The sequence below is a fragment of the Theobroma cacao genome, chromosome 4 (genome assembly GCF_053813885.1).
Source record: "Theobroma cacao isolate CCN51 chromosome 4, ASM5381388v1, whole genome shotgun sequence".
NCBI lineage: Eukaryota > Viridiplantae > Streptophyta > Magnoliopsida > Malvales > Malvaceae > Theobroma > Theobroma cacao.
In genome coordinates this window covers 33,394,918-33,409,594 of record NC_142642.1, presented here as the reverse complement: position 1 = coordinate 33,409,594, position 14,677 = coordinate 33,394,918, and the positions used below count along the sequence as shown (strand labels likewise).

At 33.6% G+C, this 14,677-nt stretch overlaps 1 pseudogene across 1 annotated transcript; it reads right to left on the bottom strand.

Moving 5' to 3' along the window:
* Nucleotides 1–934: 934 nt before the first annotated feature.
* On the bottom strand, nt 935–13,059 carry LOC148763321 (uncharacterized; annotated as a pseudogene). The gene is made up of 12 exons (XR_016025832.1): nt 12,900–13,059; nt 12,421–12,702; nt 12,261–12,319; nt 11,962–11,998; nt 11,748–11,852; nt 11,256–11,546; nt 6,935–7,034; nt 6,533–6,598; nt 5,672–5,786; nt 4,488–4,570; nt 3,197–3,258; nt 935–1,368 (listed from the first exon to the last, which is right to left on the bottom strand). The product of XR_016025832.1 is annotated as an uncharacterized LOC148763321 (transcript).
* Between the last annotated feature and the right edge of the window lie 1,618 nt (nt 13,060–14,677).

Here is a 14,677-nt window from a genome sequence, read left to right as displayed (position 1 = left end):
GTGAGGGTTAAAGTCACACCCTTCGTCAACAAGCCTGGCTCCATTTTTAGCTTTTAGTAACTTTGTGGCTTCCGTCTTTAGACCACGTTTCCTTCGTCTATTTGTTTTCATTTAAGTCGCTTAAACACAACAAAGAGAAATATTGTACTTCCACATATCGTTTGGGTTACGTGGTTAAATTTCTTATTCGAAAATGACAACGCTACCTTCACGCACAGTTACTTTGAAAATGTACAGGTTTGCTTCCTTTTTCTTTTTAATTTTTGGAGAAAAGAATTCAGATGATTTAAGGGTTATTATCTTAAAAAGATTTAATAAGAAGAGGGACAAACAAAATAATTCACATCACACGTCAACATAATGACTGACGTGCACTCCTTGAAGGTTCATAACAAGGGAGCTTTTTAATTTTTATATTGTTTTTGGCAAGGACTCTGGATTGATTCAGTTATGCTCGTTTCTTCAATAGAAAGTTGAAATCCTTTTCCTGCCTTGAATTTGTTTAGGCTTTCTGAAGAATTCGTCCCAATAATATAATATAAAAGGGTTACCATCAAAACGTCGGCTACGCCGTAGAGACGAGTCCAATTCTAGAACGTACATTGGAGGATAATTTATTGCGCAAATGGTGGGCATGTAGGACATTAGCAAGGAAATTTCGCTACTTACAAATTGCAGTCAATAAAATGCTGCTTCCACCCTAAATTATTCAAATCAAACGGCTGCACTTGCATCGCTCTTGACATCATAGCATTTACGTGATCATGATCCTTGGGTGATAATTTACCCAAAAATAGATATCAGATATACAAAGTTCAAACCCATTACCATGCTGTGAGCCAACCCGCCAGACAATCTTTCTACATCCACAATTCGCAGCCTCACCTGTCGGTAGACCAAGAAAAACACTCTACAAATAAAAAGGAGAGACAAATTTGCAAAAACTATAACGAAACAAAGAATTAAAATTGATATTTAAACTCTTTTCTAATGTATATGTGCCCCTATACAAGCCCTAAATCACCTCCTACAGTATCAGCTAAGAAACAAACTATCGAGTACAGAAACCAAAAGGAACCATGAAGCTACCAAGGCTCTACATACAAGGAGGGAAGAGAATTTATTTCAAATGGTAAAAGGTGGGTCAACCTCATCCACAGTTATTTTCTCGTTCAGGTTTGAGGCAGGAGCACAGACTCGTCCCATGCACTGTTACGCAGAAACTAATCAGGAGACTTTGATCAGTCGGAGGCAGGATCGTGATTGCATCGTATGGGTTGAAGGAGGTAGGATGGTGCTAGCTATCTCATCATTCACTTTCACGGGAAGTGGTGGCATCGCTGCATTATATCTGGCATGTCATTCAAGCTGCAAATGAAGCATAGAAGAATTATATTAGTGAATGAAACGATAATCAAGTTACAAAAATCCTCAAGCTAAACCAAGAAAAAAGCATCCAAAAGCATTATTGGTTATACAAAAATTAGTTAGCCTCTTCAAAATCGCATACTCACTTGGCAGGAATTTAATCCATTAGCAAATTTGTAATTGATAAAAAAATGAAATATTACTTTTATGAAATAATAACTACTAGAGGATACACTACTGTACCCCGAAGAGAGAGAGCAAGAGAGAATACACAATGTAAGTTATTTTAAGAAAAACAATCTGGGTTCAGTAAAAACAAAGATGATTTTGAATGGCACTGATAACAGGATTGTTGCAAATATAAAATTATCTCATATTTGAGAAATGGCCAAGACCAAGCAAACCCCCAAAGAGAAGTTTCCACACATCTCAATAAACTGCATTATATTATCATTAGATAAAGTCAGGTGATTTAATCTTTTGTAAACTCTGGCACTTCCCATATGAGAGGAAGCCAAAATAACAGACATGTAACAAACCTAAGCATAAATACAAAGGGCACCTGCTGAACTTTTAAGTCCTTTCCATCAACCACCCCTGTGTTTCCTAAATTTTACCTTCCAATGCTAAAGATTATAAGGGTGCCTAAATATACTAACTTCAGCACAAACTTGGATTGTCGAATGCAATGGCTTTTGGTTTGGAGTGAATGAAGCATTAATAGAAAGATAAACCAATTGCTAATGGAACTTCTCCAAAAACATTGATAATAAATTTTCCCCCATACAACAGCAAGCAGAATCTAAAAGAAACAACACAATCCAGACAACTAAAACCTGGATGAAAACAACAGATACGCATTCCTAGAGGCAGATACTAACTAATGTTTATGCCCAGCAAGACGGTTCAACTGTCATTAACAATACTTAGCACACGTAAAACAGAAGCAGACCTGCATATTTTCCAATTGTATAACAGTAAGGTGAACAAAAGAGATGAGAAAAACATTAATTTGTAGTTCTGTATAATCCAGTGAAACCCAGAGACACTCACAAATACACAAAACACTGCAAAAATATTTTCAAATAAATTATAAATCCACGACGATAAACTTGCATTCCAAGCCTACCGTGCACCTACAGGTGCCAAACACTCATGCATATACATCCTAGCAGTTGAGAAAACAATGTATTAAATAATCAAATTATCATGTCAAGAAAGACAGTTTGCAACAGTGCGTAAGCTGGAACATTGTTTAAATAACTCAACTTTTTTATAAAAAAGAACTCAAACTTTCAATCACCATATATCAATAATATGTACAAAAGTAGAGATGTTGAAAATATTTTGCATTGATGAAAGCTGTTACTCATTATATTTTTAAATTGCTATTTTAAATGTTTTTTATTATCCTAATTACATCAAGTGACTATCATTAAAAATAATTTTTCCAATAAATATTAATAAAATTTATCCAATTTGTAAATAAAAAGTCTAATTCTTTTGAAAGACTTTCATTAAAAAATACTTTTCTTAATGTAATAGTATTAATTTGTAAATAAGAATTTTGATTTTAATGACTTTCATTAAAAAAAAATTTTTTTTAAAGAGTAAAAAAAATGTTTTTCTTAATCTAATAGTATTGAATCATCTATAAATTAATATTACAAAATTTTAATTATTTCTACAATTTTATATTTTATAATTATCTGTATCTTATATATAATTGTTAGTAAAACAAGTGAAAGAACAAGTATTCACACGCAATGCATGAGACAATAGATACTAGTATCATAGAAAGGGAAATTCAGCAAAAACTGGAACTTACTCATTCATGATTTTTAAAATGTTGTCACGAGTTTGGCAGAGGAGACCAATATTTTCCTGTATCTGAAAAATGATAAAGGCGACAAATTCTGTTAGAGAACCACCAAAACTGCAGCAAACAAATAGCACATCAGAATGTTTGGTTAATCCACATGAACAGCTAGAAATGCTATTTACTGGTATGACAGTCATAATTGATGTCACTTTTACATGTTCTTTGTTGCAGCTACACTCTGAAGAATGCTAACTCTAAAAAATTACATGTTGGATTTACAGGGAATGGCTGTGAAAAATGTATAGCTGGGCTGATACTGACCCTTTGTTTTTGTGTCTTTTTCGCTATGGCCTCTTGTGCTTTGAGGCTCTCTGGGTTTTTAACTTAGGTGATTAGGGGATGATGAGTGCAGAAATGTATATAGGGGAAGTGTTATGATTTTGGAGTAGATTTTGGTATGTTGTACTTGAGTGAAAGTGTAACAGGACAAAATCTGCTGTTCCTTTCAGAGGTGGAACAATTGTTCCCTCTGTTTTTAATGAATTCATGAACTTTCAAAAAAAAAAAAAATTCACAGCTGATATTAAATGAAGAGACTCTCTAAATATTTAAAAGCATAGGTAAAGGTATACAGAAATCTAAATCCACAGACATGCTATACTTATTCCTTTAACCTTTGAACAAAATCAATACCATCATGATGTTAATATCAAAACAAATAATTTTCTGTAGCTTTATAACAAGCATACAAAATGCCCAAACAAACTAATTCTAATCTGAACTCAGAATGAAGCAACTGCTTTCACCTGTAGAGTAACAAATGCTTTTATTTATTAATACATTTGAAGCATACACTACTTCTCTTGGACAGATAGAAATAAAGCACTCCTTTAAATTTCATCCAACCTTGTAAAATTTAGACATAATGAGAAATCCCTTTAATAATTCCTTGTTTTACCAGTTATTGAATCAACTAATGGACATGAAGACTGGACCTGGTTGTATCCAACCGTATAGTTTTTGTGCTCACACTACTTCCTGACTGCTTTCACATGCAGGCATGAGTATGTATTAGAGAAAGAGGAATTTGGCACCAGGGTAGATGATTTCATAAAGTCAATGTGCTTGATAAATACCTTACACCAGATTTAAAGGAAGTGAGAAATCAAGATGTTCAAAAGACAGGGTTAAGGGACCCAAATCTGATACTAGTCCTTGCACATTGAAAACTGGAATGCAAACTAAATAAACAGAAGAATAAAGTAAAATTGATCTATTCAGAACATGGGTACTTCACCTGGAAAGCTGCAAGATTTGCAGATATTTGATTGAAGGCTTGGGCATTCTGCTCCAGAAGTTCTCCTGTTGCACCACCAATGGCTGTCCAACAGCATAATGGAGCTTTCAATTAAATTTCCAATAACAACATAAACAGCATAAAAGTTTTCATGCTCAGCAAATTTCAGACACTGTAAATCTAAATTCAGGCTTCATTTGCAGAAGAACAAAAACAGAAAAGACATTTGCTAGGCTACCTTGGTTGGTGCTTTTACTATTTGCTTTTTGCTTTTAGGAGCAAAAAAGCAACAAGCCCATTTAAATATAAAAGCAAAATTCTTTTTCAAAGATCATGCACAAAATGCATTATTTTACTTTTATATGGACTAATTATGCAGTAATTTATGTTACATTTTAATTATTTTCCCATTTCGAATAAATTATGATATTGCTTTTTACCTTTTACTTTTCTTTACAGTAATTTTTCAAAAGCAAGTGGCAAAAACGCCAACCAAATGAAGTATTGCAGCTACTTTATAATTCTTTCTGTAATATTATTAGGCATGTCTTGGACCCTTTTTCTGTCACCTGCATTCTGCAAAGAATTGGGAAAAACATGCCTGCGCTGTATCCATGGTAAGAACAGAAAAATTTCGTCTCACTTTTCTCCCTTTCTTTTCTTTACTTGAAATTGTTTGTTTATTAAGCAGATAACTAGAAATAAAAAGGGAACCAACCAAGTCATGCCACAAAAAATGTAGGCTAAAAAAAGAGAAAGAAAAACTGCTTCAACACCTACTGTTGAATTACTTCAAAAGTCTAACCATTTTTTTTGAACCAAATATTATAACCTCTTTGACAAACAGCTCAAGCAACCAACCTTCGATGCCAGCTATAAGAGGTATGAACAAATATAGCATATAAGAAAACACCAAAAACGCAATGCAACTGGTGAGGTAATAAAACATAATAGACTAAGACTCTGTCTCTCTGCCTCAAGACGATGTACATAAAACTTCTTTTATATTATACCAAATATATCTTGATAAAACAGAAAACAACTGATTAGAGAAAATTTAATTAAAAAATGCAGACTAAAAGATAGTATTTTTAAGGAAATTAAACTTGCATATAAGAAGCAACAAAGCACATCGCTAAACCTTGAGTTATTAGAACTAAATATCTTCAAAGATAGAATCCAACCTTTGTACGGAATACCATCATCATAGTCCATAGGAATCATTGGGGGTGCATATGGAGAAACATTAGGTCGAGCTGCAAAATGAGCAGGCTTTGTCGAAGGATCAGCAACTCTTTCCTGAAAATCACAAGCAAAATCTATTGCTAAGTATCTATGATTCCAAGGAATGGTTTAAAATATAAATATGCCCTATTTCTCATCATATTAAAAAAATATTATCACAAATATGTAACTTTGAAAGAAAATTTTTCTTATTCAATCTAATATATTCCAAAGTCTAAAAATCAGTTGAAGTAGAGAACTACTGATCAGCAGACAAAAGACTGCTCCAATAAAACAAAGGCCTCAAAGAAAAGATGATGGAAAAGACATTGATATATACTAATTCACACATAACGTGATTTGAGCATATATGATAACGAACACGCCACATGAACTTAAGGTCATCCATCAAATTCCACCAAAGAAATAGCTGCTTAGGAGCAGGTACTAGTTAAATCTCCATCTAACATCTCTACCAAGAAAAATATAAAATACTATGCTAAACTCAATAACTTTCCTATGGTCAATGAGCTTCGGTCCACTACCTTAATGTATAAGAGAGTTTTCCACTGTGAATGGAAACAGTCATTTGCATCTCCTCAAGCGCGCCCATGTGAAAGAGGAGATAGACAGACAGATAAATAGAAAATGACTGCATGTGAGTGTCATAGAGAGAGAGAGAGACTTGCTTTTTAGCTGATGCCTAATTTTATGCATTCTTAGAAATAACCAACTAAGCAGGGTCAAGGAACAAATAAAACACAAATTACTAAAGTTACTACAGCTACGCACACAGAAAAGAGAGAATCAGTAAACCATACCTTTTTGTCTTTACTTTTCCTGGCCAAATTGTGTTCTTCCTTCCTTCTCTTGCTATTTTCCTTTTTCTGCATAAAGCGTAAACCAGATCATGCTCATATCAAAAAAAAAAAAAAACAAATAATATCTGCATGAACAAAATTTGTCTCGGAAAACACAGAATAAATATCCTTTTGACCAAGCAGAAATGCTAAATCATCAGAAATCGAATTAAGAAATGATACCAAAAATATGAATTGCAATCCAATGTTTACAGCCTTTCTTATTTGAGTAGTAGCATGCTTAAAGCCACTTGTGATATATGTTCTAAATATGGTTATATATATGAGTCTATTCATTCTACAATTCAGGTAAACAATAACTAATGGGTTTAAATAAAGACATATGAGAACAGTAAGGCTTACAGTCATCCATCTGCAACGCAAAGCCACATCTCGGACTGTCTTATTTTGCAACTGCATAGCTATTTTTGCGTAACGAATTATGCTCGATTCTGATGCAAATCTGCAAGGAGATACCAACATTACATCAAAACTTATACACCTCTGTGAAAAATCAAAATTGATGAAGTCAATACAAGGCAAACACAAAAACTTCAATTCATTAAAACTTGAAAATGAAGTGGCTGAGTTAATTGGCATAAAAAACAAAAAGAAAAATAAAAGACCAATCAAATAACAAAAATAAAATAATGTGCTGGAAAAAAATAGCATGTTCCATCTACTAGAGGATTCGTTTGGTAATTAGTTAATCAACCAAAAAAGAAAAGTAAAAAGAATGGAGGGAGGGAGAGAATTATTCCTCTCTATCTGTTTCCTCCCTGCAAAAAGCTTCGATACCCAATATTACCAGTAGTACCTCCTGCCAATGGTTGGTTGAAAGACTAGGTCAAATTAGTTTATATATATATATATATATATATATATATATATATACACGTATAAATATAACTATGCACTTAATAATTAATAAGAATCCCATAATTAACCACAGATAAGGATCATAATCAACTTTTTCATGGCAAAGAACAGAACAGAAAAGGAAAAAGATTAGATTATAATGGATTCAGATTGTAAAATCAAGATTGGATTATAATGACTTCAGATTGTAAAATCAATCATATCTAAATATGTTAAATCACTCACCGATTTTTTGTCTAATTATTGGCTCAAAGAAATCCAACCAGATATTCTATTTCTAGCTAATCCTAGACAACTTACAATCAGGGAAATGATTGAGACTCTAGATATGAAACAGATGAAATTATAAGAAAATAGTTAGAAATAAATAAATAGAGAACCCATTTTCAATTTTCCACATCAAATATCAGAGTTTTATAATGCAACAAAAGGTAGGAGGTGAGAAGCAAATCTGTGCAGTCCTCTCCTCAACACGTGCGACGAACTCCATGGACTTTGGCCACCTACTTAATTACAGATATTCAGCAATTGTCCCAATGCATGTTAGTGAAATATTTGAAGACGCATCTTGGTCAAATGTGTCAGAAAATAAATTTATTTGATAATTATTGTTCAGGTGAAGACAAGAATGCACAGACAAGCGTTTTCGTTACCTTCTTAATTACTCTAGATTTCAACACGGAGCAAGCATGTAAGTGGGTTACAAACTTTCATTTGCAGAGAGAAATGCAACTTTAGGTCATCGTAATGCCTTCAAAAGGAGGGGACACTTTCATTAAAAAAAGAAAAAAAGGAGTAAATGAAAAATTTGGAAAACATAGCAATATTATTTTAGCAGCTCCTAATGTGGCTGTATCACCCCAGATACTTGATAGTCCAATAAAATTATTAATTCAAAATGACAAATGGGGGCTACAATTCCCACTAGCTATAGAACGGAATTCATCAATTCAGAAAGCATTTGGGTCATAGTTTGACAATATAGCAGTAGCAAGAAATACAGGTAGTTTAGACCCTCCATCCAGATGATATCCCATCAAGTGTGGTCATTTAAGCAATAAATGTTTTTTTTTTTTTTTGCAGAAACAAGGTCCAGAATTTGCCACCAATATAATTGATTGAAGGTTTCACCCTGTGTTCCAAGCTACCAAATGCACATGAATATGCATTTTTTTAATATATCTTTTCTTCTCTTCTCTTCTTATTATATGAGATATGAAGCCATAGCCCACCAGCTCCCACCCTACCCTTCTATAATACAAGGCCCAAGAGCATTGCCCACTACCTCCTTACTCATATCTCAACAAATCTCTTCTTCTTTTTATACATTCATAAACTGCTCTTCTAGCTCGTTCTTGTTCACCTCATCATCTTTCACATTATAAAGAAACATTGAGTTTAAAATTACAAGAAACGTTTTTTAGATGATTTCTTCATTTTCTCTTCTTTATGTTTTAGATGAATCTAAAATTTTGTCTCATCTAAGTTGACATTGTTTAAGTTCGCAAAATTAGTCAATAAGTTGACTAATTGTTCTCTTATCATTGTGGTTTTCAGGAAGGAATAAATTTCCCTCCGTTCGGCTGATTTATTGATCTAGGCTTGAGTCCTTTTTTCTCCAATGTCAATTTGAACAGACCAAAAGATTATGATACCATTTATCTAATCTTGTCAAGGACAAAAGTTTTGGAAAAAAAACAAAAAAGAAACCTTGCTAAATAAAATTATTATTTTCTTTCTCAATAGAGAGATCTCCATATTGATAAGTCATAATTCATTTCAGTATGACACATGGAACTTCCATGGCACCAGCCAGCTAAGAAAGCATGTGCTACTATAGAAGTTAGCACCATTTGTGGCCAAACTTGAGATAAGATAACGAAACCAAACAGCATGTGCTATCCATTATAACTTTGATGCACCAAACATTTCAAATTACTTAAGTTCCTTTGTTTATTTATTTATTTTGACAAGAAAGAAAGTAAACACATTATAGTGCATCAAGCCATATGATATCTACAAATAAGGAGGAGGTTTACGCTAAAGAAAGGCCTTATCCACATAGCTCAACAAAGACTAACAACAAAACTAAGAATGGAACAAATAGAACAAATTATAATAAACTCTAGACACCTTAAAACCCACTCTCATAAGCCTTTGTCTTTGTCTCTAGGATACCAGTGGCAATCATTAGTAAAACTATATATGATCACAAAATATTAATTTCTTTTTCTTTTTCTTTCCCATCTCTTACAGATCTAAAGATCGGTGATCTCAATAGAGGCAAACAAGGTCAATTATGAGAAGGGCGTGTAAAGAAGATCAATGGGCATTTAAAGAGCAGGAGTGTGGATGTGACATAGGAAAAGATTGCAAAATAGTAGGGCAGCCAAACAAAAAGGAAAATGGAATGAAACATAAAAAACAAAACAAATAAAAAGAAGGAGGCTGGCAAAAATTACAGGAGAAATTAACTTGATTTAATTGCAATATTCATATTAAACATTACAAAAGATTTTCCAAGATATTGTAGTAAAGGTATCAGCCTAATTAATTGCAACACAAATTCCACAACTACAAAGAAAATTCCCCAATATGAGATTCCAACCGCAACTAAATTTAACCTTCCATTATGATAAAAAAAATGAGTAAGAAATGAAAGTTTAAGGAATTACATTCTTATGGGCAGGTCAGATATAGATTGGAATTCAATGATTGAATATTATACAGAATCAAGACTTGGGAGGAAATAAGATGCTTGAGAGATGTCAGGCACTTGATTAGAAGTTCAGATACAAAGAAATATGTAAACAGTACGGTTTTAACTTAGTGATAAGCTTTTGGTTACCATTTGGAAAAATGTGGAAAGACCACACACAAAAATGTCATGTTTTAGATTATGAAACTTATGCATTCCGAGTTTAGAGGAGAGGTGATTCTTTAAGTTTTGATACGTTAACTGAGGTCAGAACTTATCCGAATGTTAGTGATGATTCAAACGTTTGACTATATAGCAGTTTAATGTCTATGAGGTCAGTCATTTCAAGCACAACACTTCATTTTACCTTTGGTGCAAAAATACTTAGTGTGCCTTGGCATGACAAAAGTTTATACCAACAAGCATAAGGTTTTTAAACAGCATTTAAAACACCTCATTCACAATCCAAATCATATCAGTACTCAAAATGCAACTATGATATGTAAATTGGGAATATCGATAACACCTCAAACCATAGAATTGAAATTATATACCTGTGGAATACAAACAGATTTAGAACAAGCACTATTGATGCATTGCCCACTCCCAACAAAAAGAAGAAAAGATAAAAGAAATTAAATAATGAGTTCATCAGCTCAAATGTCGAAAGAATTCAATTGGATCATTAACAGCAGCATGGTTATAACAAAACAATAAATAATTAGGTAAAATATAATCAGTGACATTCAGAAAAACGACCTCTATCTCCATTAAAATTCTGAGAAGGATCATGATGGTATATAATCTGTTGTTCCCACGATTATTGGCTACTAAACATTTCTTCCCTTTTCTTTCCCTGCCATTTATAAACTCGAACACAGTAAGATGTAGACTATCTCCTTATGTATTGTTTCCAACCAGTTCCAAGGAACAATAAAGAAACCACAATTCAATCAAGAATCCAACAAGAAAATTCACATTCCTAGTATTTTAAAATTGAATTTAAAAATTCAAACTTGAAATTAAAGAGTCTCAAAATTCACAGAATAAAATTTCACCAAAAACCCAAAATTCTATGCAATCATAAATAGGAAAAAAAAGACTCACTTTTTTAACCCTTCGTCGAGTATAGCTTGCTCCTCTAAGGTCCAATCCAAGGCAATTCCGGTGTTATGCTTCATACCCGAACCCAAGCTGTCAGGTATGGTACTCCCGTTGCTCAAGTTTCCTCCATTGAAAGAAGACGACGCGTGATTCGCTTCTTGTTGATGGTTCCCCGGTGGGTTTGCCATCAGTGTAGCTTCAAAATTCACCTTTCCTTGGGGTATTACAGAACAAATAATGGAAACAAAACAAACCCAGAATTCCCAGAGGAAATCGTTGGTTCCTTCCCGCCAGCTGTTGAGTTCCCGCCAGAAAAAGGGCAAGACTCAGATTAGAAATGGAGAGAATTCTCAAAGTTTTTGAAAATAAAAGAAAATTCAAAGAGATAAAAGAGTATGGCCTATTAGATTGAAGGGAGCTCTGATTCTAATTCTAATTCTAATTCTAATTGGATTAAGAGAAAGCGGAGAGAAAGAAAGAGAGGGCAAAACGCACCTGGAGAGAGACAGATAGGGAGGGAGATGTGCACGGAAATATATTAAGAAATAAATCCCGAAGAACAACCAGCATAGAATTGTAAACCAACATATTGCAATTAGCCTGAAAGGAGTAAGATATAAAATATTCTTCACGTCAGTTTTGTCACTTTTCAACAAGTGATTGGCAACATGCATGATGAGTTAGATTCATGAATGGTCAAGTTCCTTACCAGTAAAGTGCTCGTCCTACTCTCAAAATTCCAGTCACTGCATAAGGAAATCATTCAACTTTCAAAAGAACCATAGCATGAGTAATAGACGGGAAGAATCCAAAACTTATCTTGGATTCATCATTATTATTCCTTTAAGTTTGACTGCTTTAAGAGGCTCGGCAACTATAATTTCAACCTTTTACGATTTAAATATAAATATTCTAAGTTTAGTTTAAGGCAACTTCCTTCTTGATAAGGATTATAAATTTTGTTTTGTTTATGATAATGAAAATTTTCAGAAACACTTCTAAACATACCTGACAAAGCAATAACTGCTACCAGGTTCAAGGAGATAGTCACAATGGTTATTATAAACCTGTAACATCAAATAAATATAAGTATCAACATCCTTCTAATTGATATGCAATTGGAATTTTTCTCATTGGGTGGGGAAAGAAGAAGAGGAGAGAGATTTACACTATCTTGAGACCCCTGTCAATCAATCGTCTGTTTTTTCTAGCCTGTCTTTCTATATCTGCTGCTTCAACATCCAGTTTCTCAGATGTGGAGGTAAGAAAGCTAGTTGCCTCTCCAGTTCCATTAGTTTCTCCCAAGTTATCTCTCATTTCTTTCATTGCCCCTGTAGTGTTGTATATTGTTTCTGATGCTCCATTTGCTGTGCGCATAATAATGTTCACCACAGTCTTCGCTTCAGAATGGAATTTAGCAGTCCCCCCAAGAGCTAAACCAGATGCAGCACTGCAAGGAAATTAGGATCACACAATATATACAGTGTTTGATCAGTAGTGGGTTATGCTTGCCACAATTCATGAACAGTTTCTAACAAATCCTCTATTGCTTTTGATCTTTGTAATTGAAATATACATATATATGAGAATTTCAATCAAATTTTGAAGTGCTGTAGCATCATTATACTAGAGAGTTGAAGCACTTACATTGCCAGGATTGTGAAGATTACAGCTAGGAGAATAGGCCATAAGCAAAATTGGTTGTGACAGAGTGATTTTGTCTTAGGCTTTCCTTTTCTTTTACAACAGTAAGCGGTTGCCGCGAGATAGCCTCCATATAAAATTCCAAACAAAAGCCATAGAAGTCCAATTGCATACGCAGGGACCCCTGTAAATATAACTGACTGCAGAAAAAGCAAGGTGGAAATTTTTCTGAGATTAATTTCAAAAGCTGTCTGCATAATCTCGGCTATTTTTAATAAAAAAAAAAGAACTTCAACTAAAAAATCCATTTAAGTAATAATAAAATTGTATCTGAAAGGGTTCATAGAATTGCACTCCAATAATGCTTGTTAGTGATGTCAAATCCTCCTCTATACTTATTGAAATTGTCCAATGGATCCACCCTCACAATACCATCTGATTGTCTCATGGGTTGTGACACATTGATTGAATTTGTACCTTATCAATATATGCAACAAGTACACAAGCTGCTTGGCCCATGATGAATCATTAGGTTAGACCCAAGTTGAACTTGTATTTTAGCCCAACTAATTTGTCATACAACCAGACTTGGCCCATATTATTTATCAAATTGACCAGAAATTGAGAATAATTTATACTATATTTTAATGCTTCCTTCAAGACTGATAGCATTTATTTATTTAGCTACCGGCAAAGGATATAGGTTGACTGTTGACAAAACAAATGCCAAGTTCGTGGACCGTCCTTTACGATTTTGACTTAAAAATTCAAAGCATATATTATTCATTTTCATTGAAATTTGTATCAAATTGCATAACAGACGTATTTTATTTTATATGAAATATATATTTAATTCTTTTTTTCTTAATTGCAAAGAAAACTATTGACTTCTAAATGATGGAAAAAGGAAATAGAGAAGTCAAAAGAAGTTTAGGCCAAACCTGGTAGAGAAGCACTAGCTGAATCGAATTGCCCGGTAGTTTCTGTGAAGGTTAAGGCTAAAATCAGCAGCGCAAACAATGAGGGCAGAAGCAGTCTCGTGGCATTTGGGCATCCCATTTCTACCCTGTCAAACAAGGAAAAAGATTATTTACGAGTTTGGAATTAGAATGCTTTGACAAATGATCAAAGAATAATTAATGCTACTGTTTTTCCTGGCAAAGTGGAACCAACCCATTAAATGCAAGTGCTGTATGAACTCACTAGGGATGGAACAACTAACCCATTCAACAAGTTAAAACACCACTGAAACTCAGCAAACAAGTTCCTAATACTTTGTAAAAAAGGAACCTAACTGATCAAAAATGGTGGGTTTAAGACAGAAGGGGTTTGAATATTGCTAGGCACAAAGGCACTATCCCCATGCACCCCCTATATGATTGAGATCAGATAATTTATATTATGCAATTATCTTCAAATTTATTATTGGGATAAGTACCGAGAAAAAACCATTGCAGTTCATATGAAAACAAGGAATAAGGTACACAATAACCTTTCAAGGAAAGAGCATTGAGCTTTAGTTTACTTTGTTTGAGTGTTGAGATTTTCCTTTGCAAATTCAGTTGGATTGGAAACAAGGGAACTTTGAAGCACATAATAATAAGCTTTAGAAAAGAAAAGCAAAAGGGTATCTAGTTTAAGTGTAAATGGAGAAAGATATTATTTTTTTGCCTATATTGTGTAGGACAGTCAAAAGGGTTTGAAAAACTTTTCTAGAAGTAGGCTGGTTTGAAAGAAATGACTTCTCGACAGGCAAAGTGACAGAATATGAAATTGCGAAG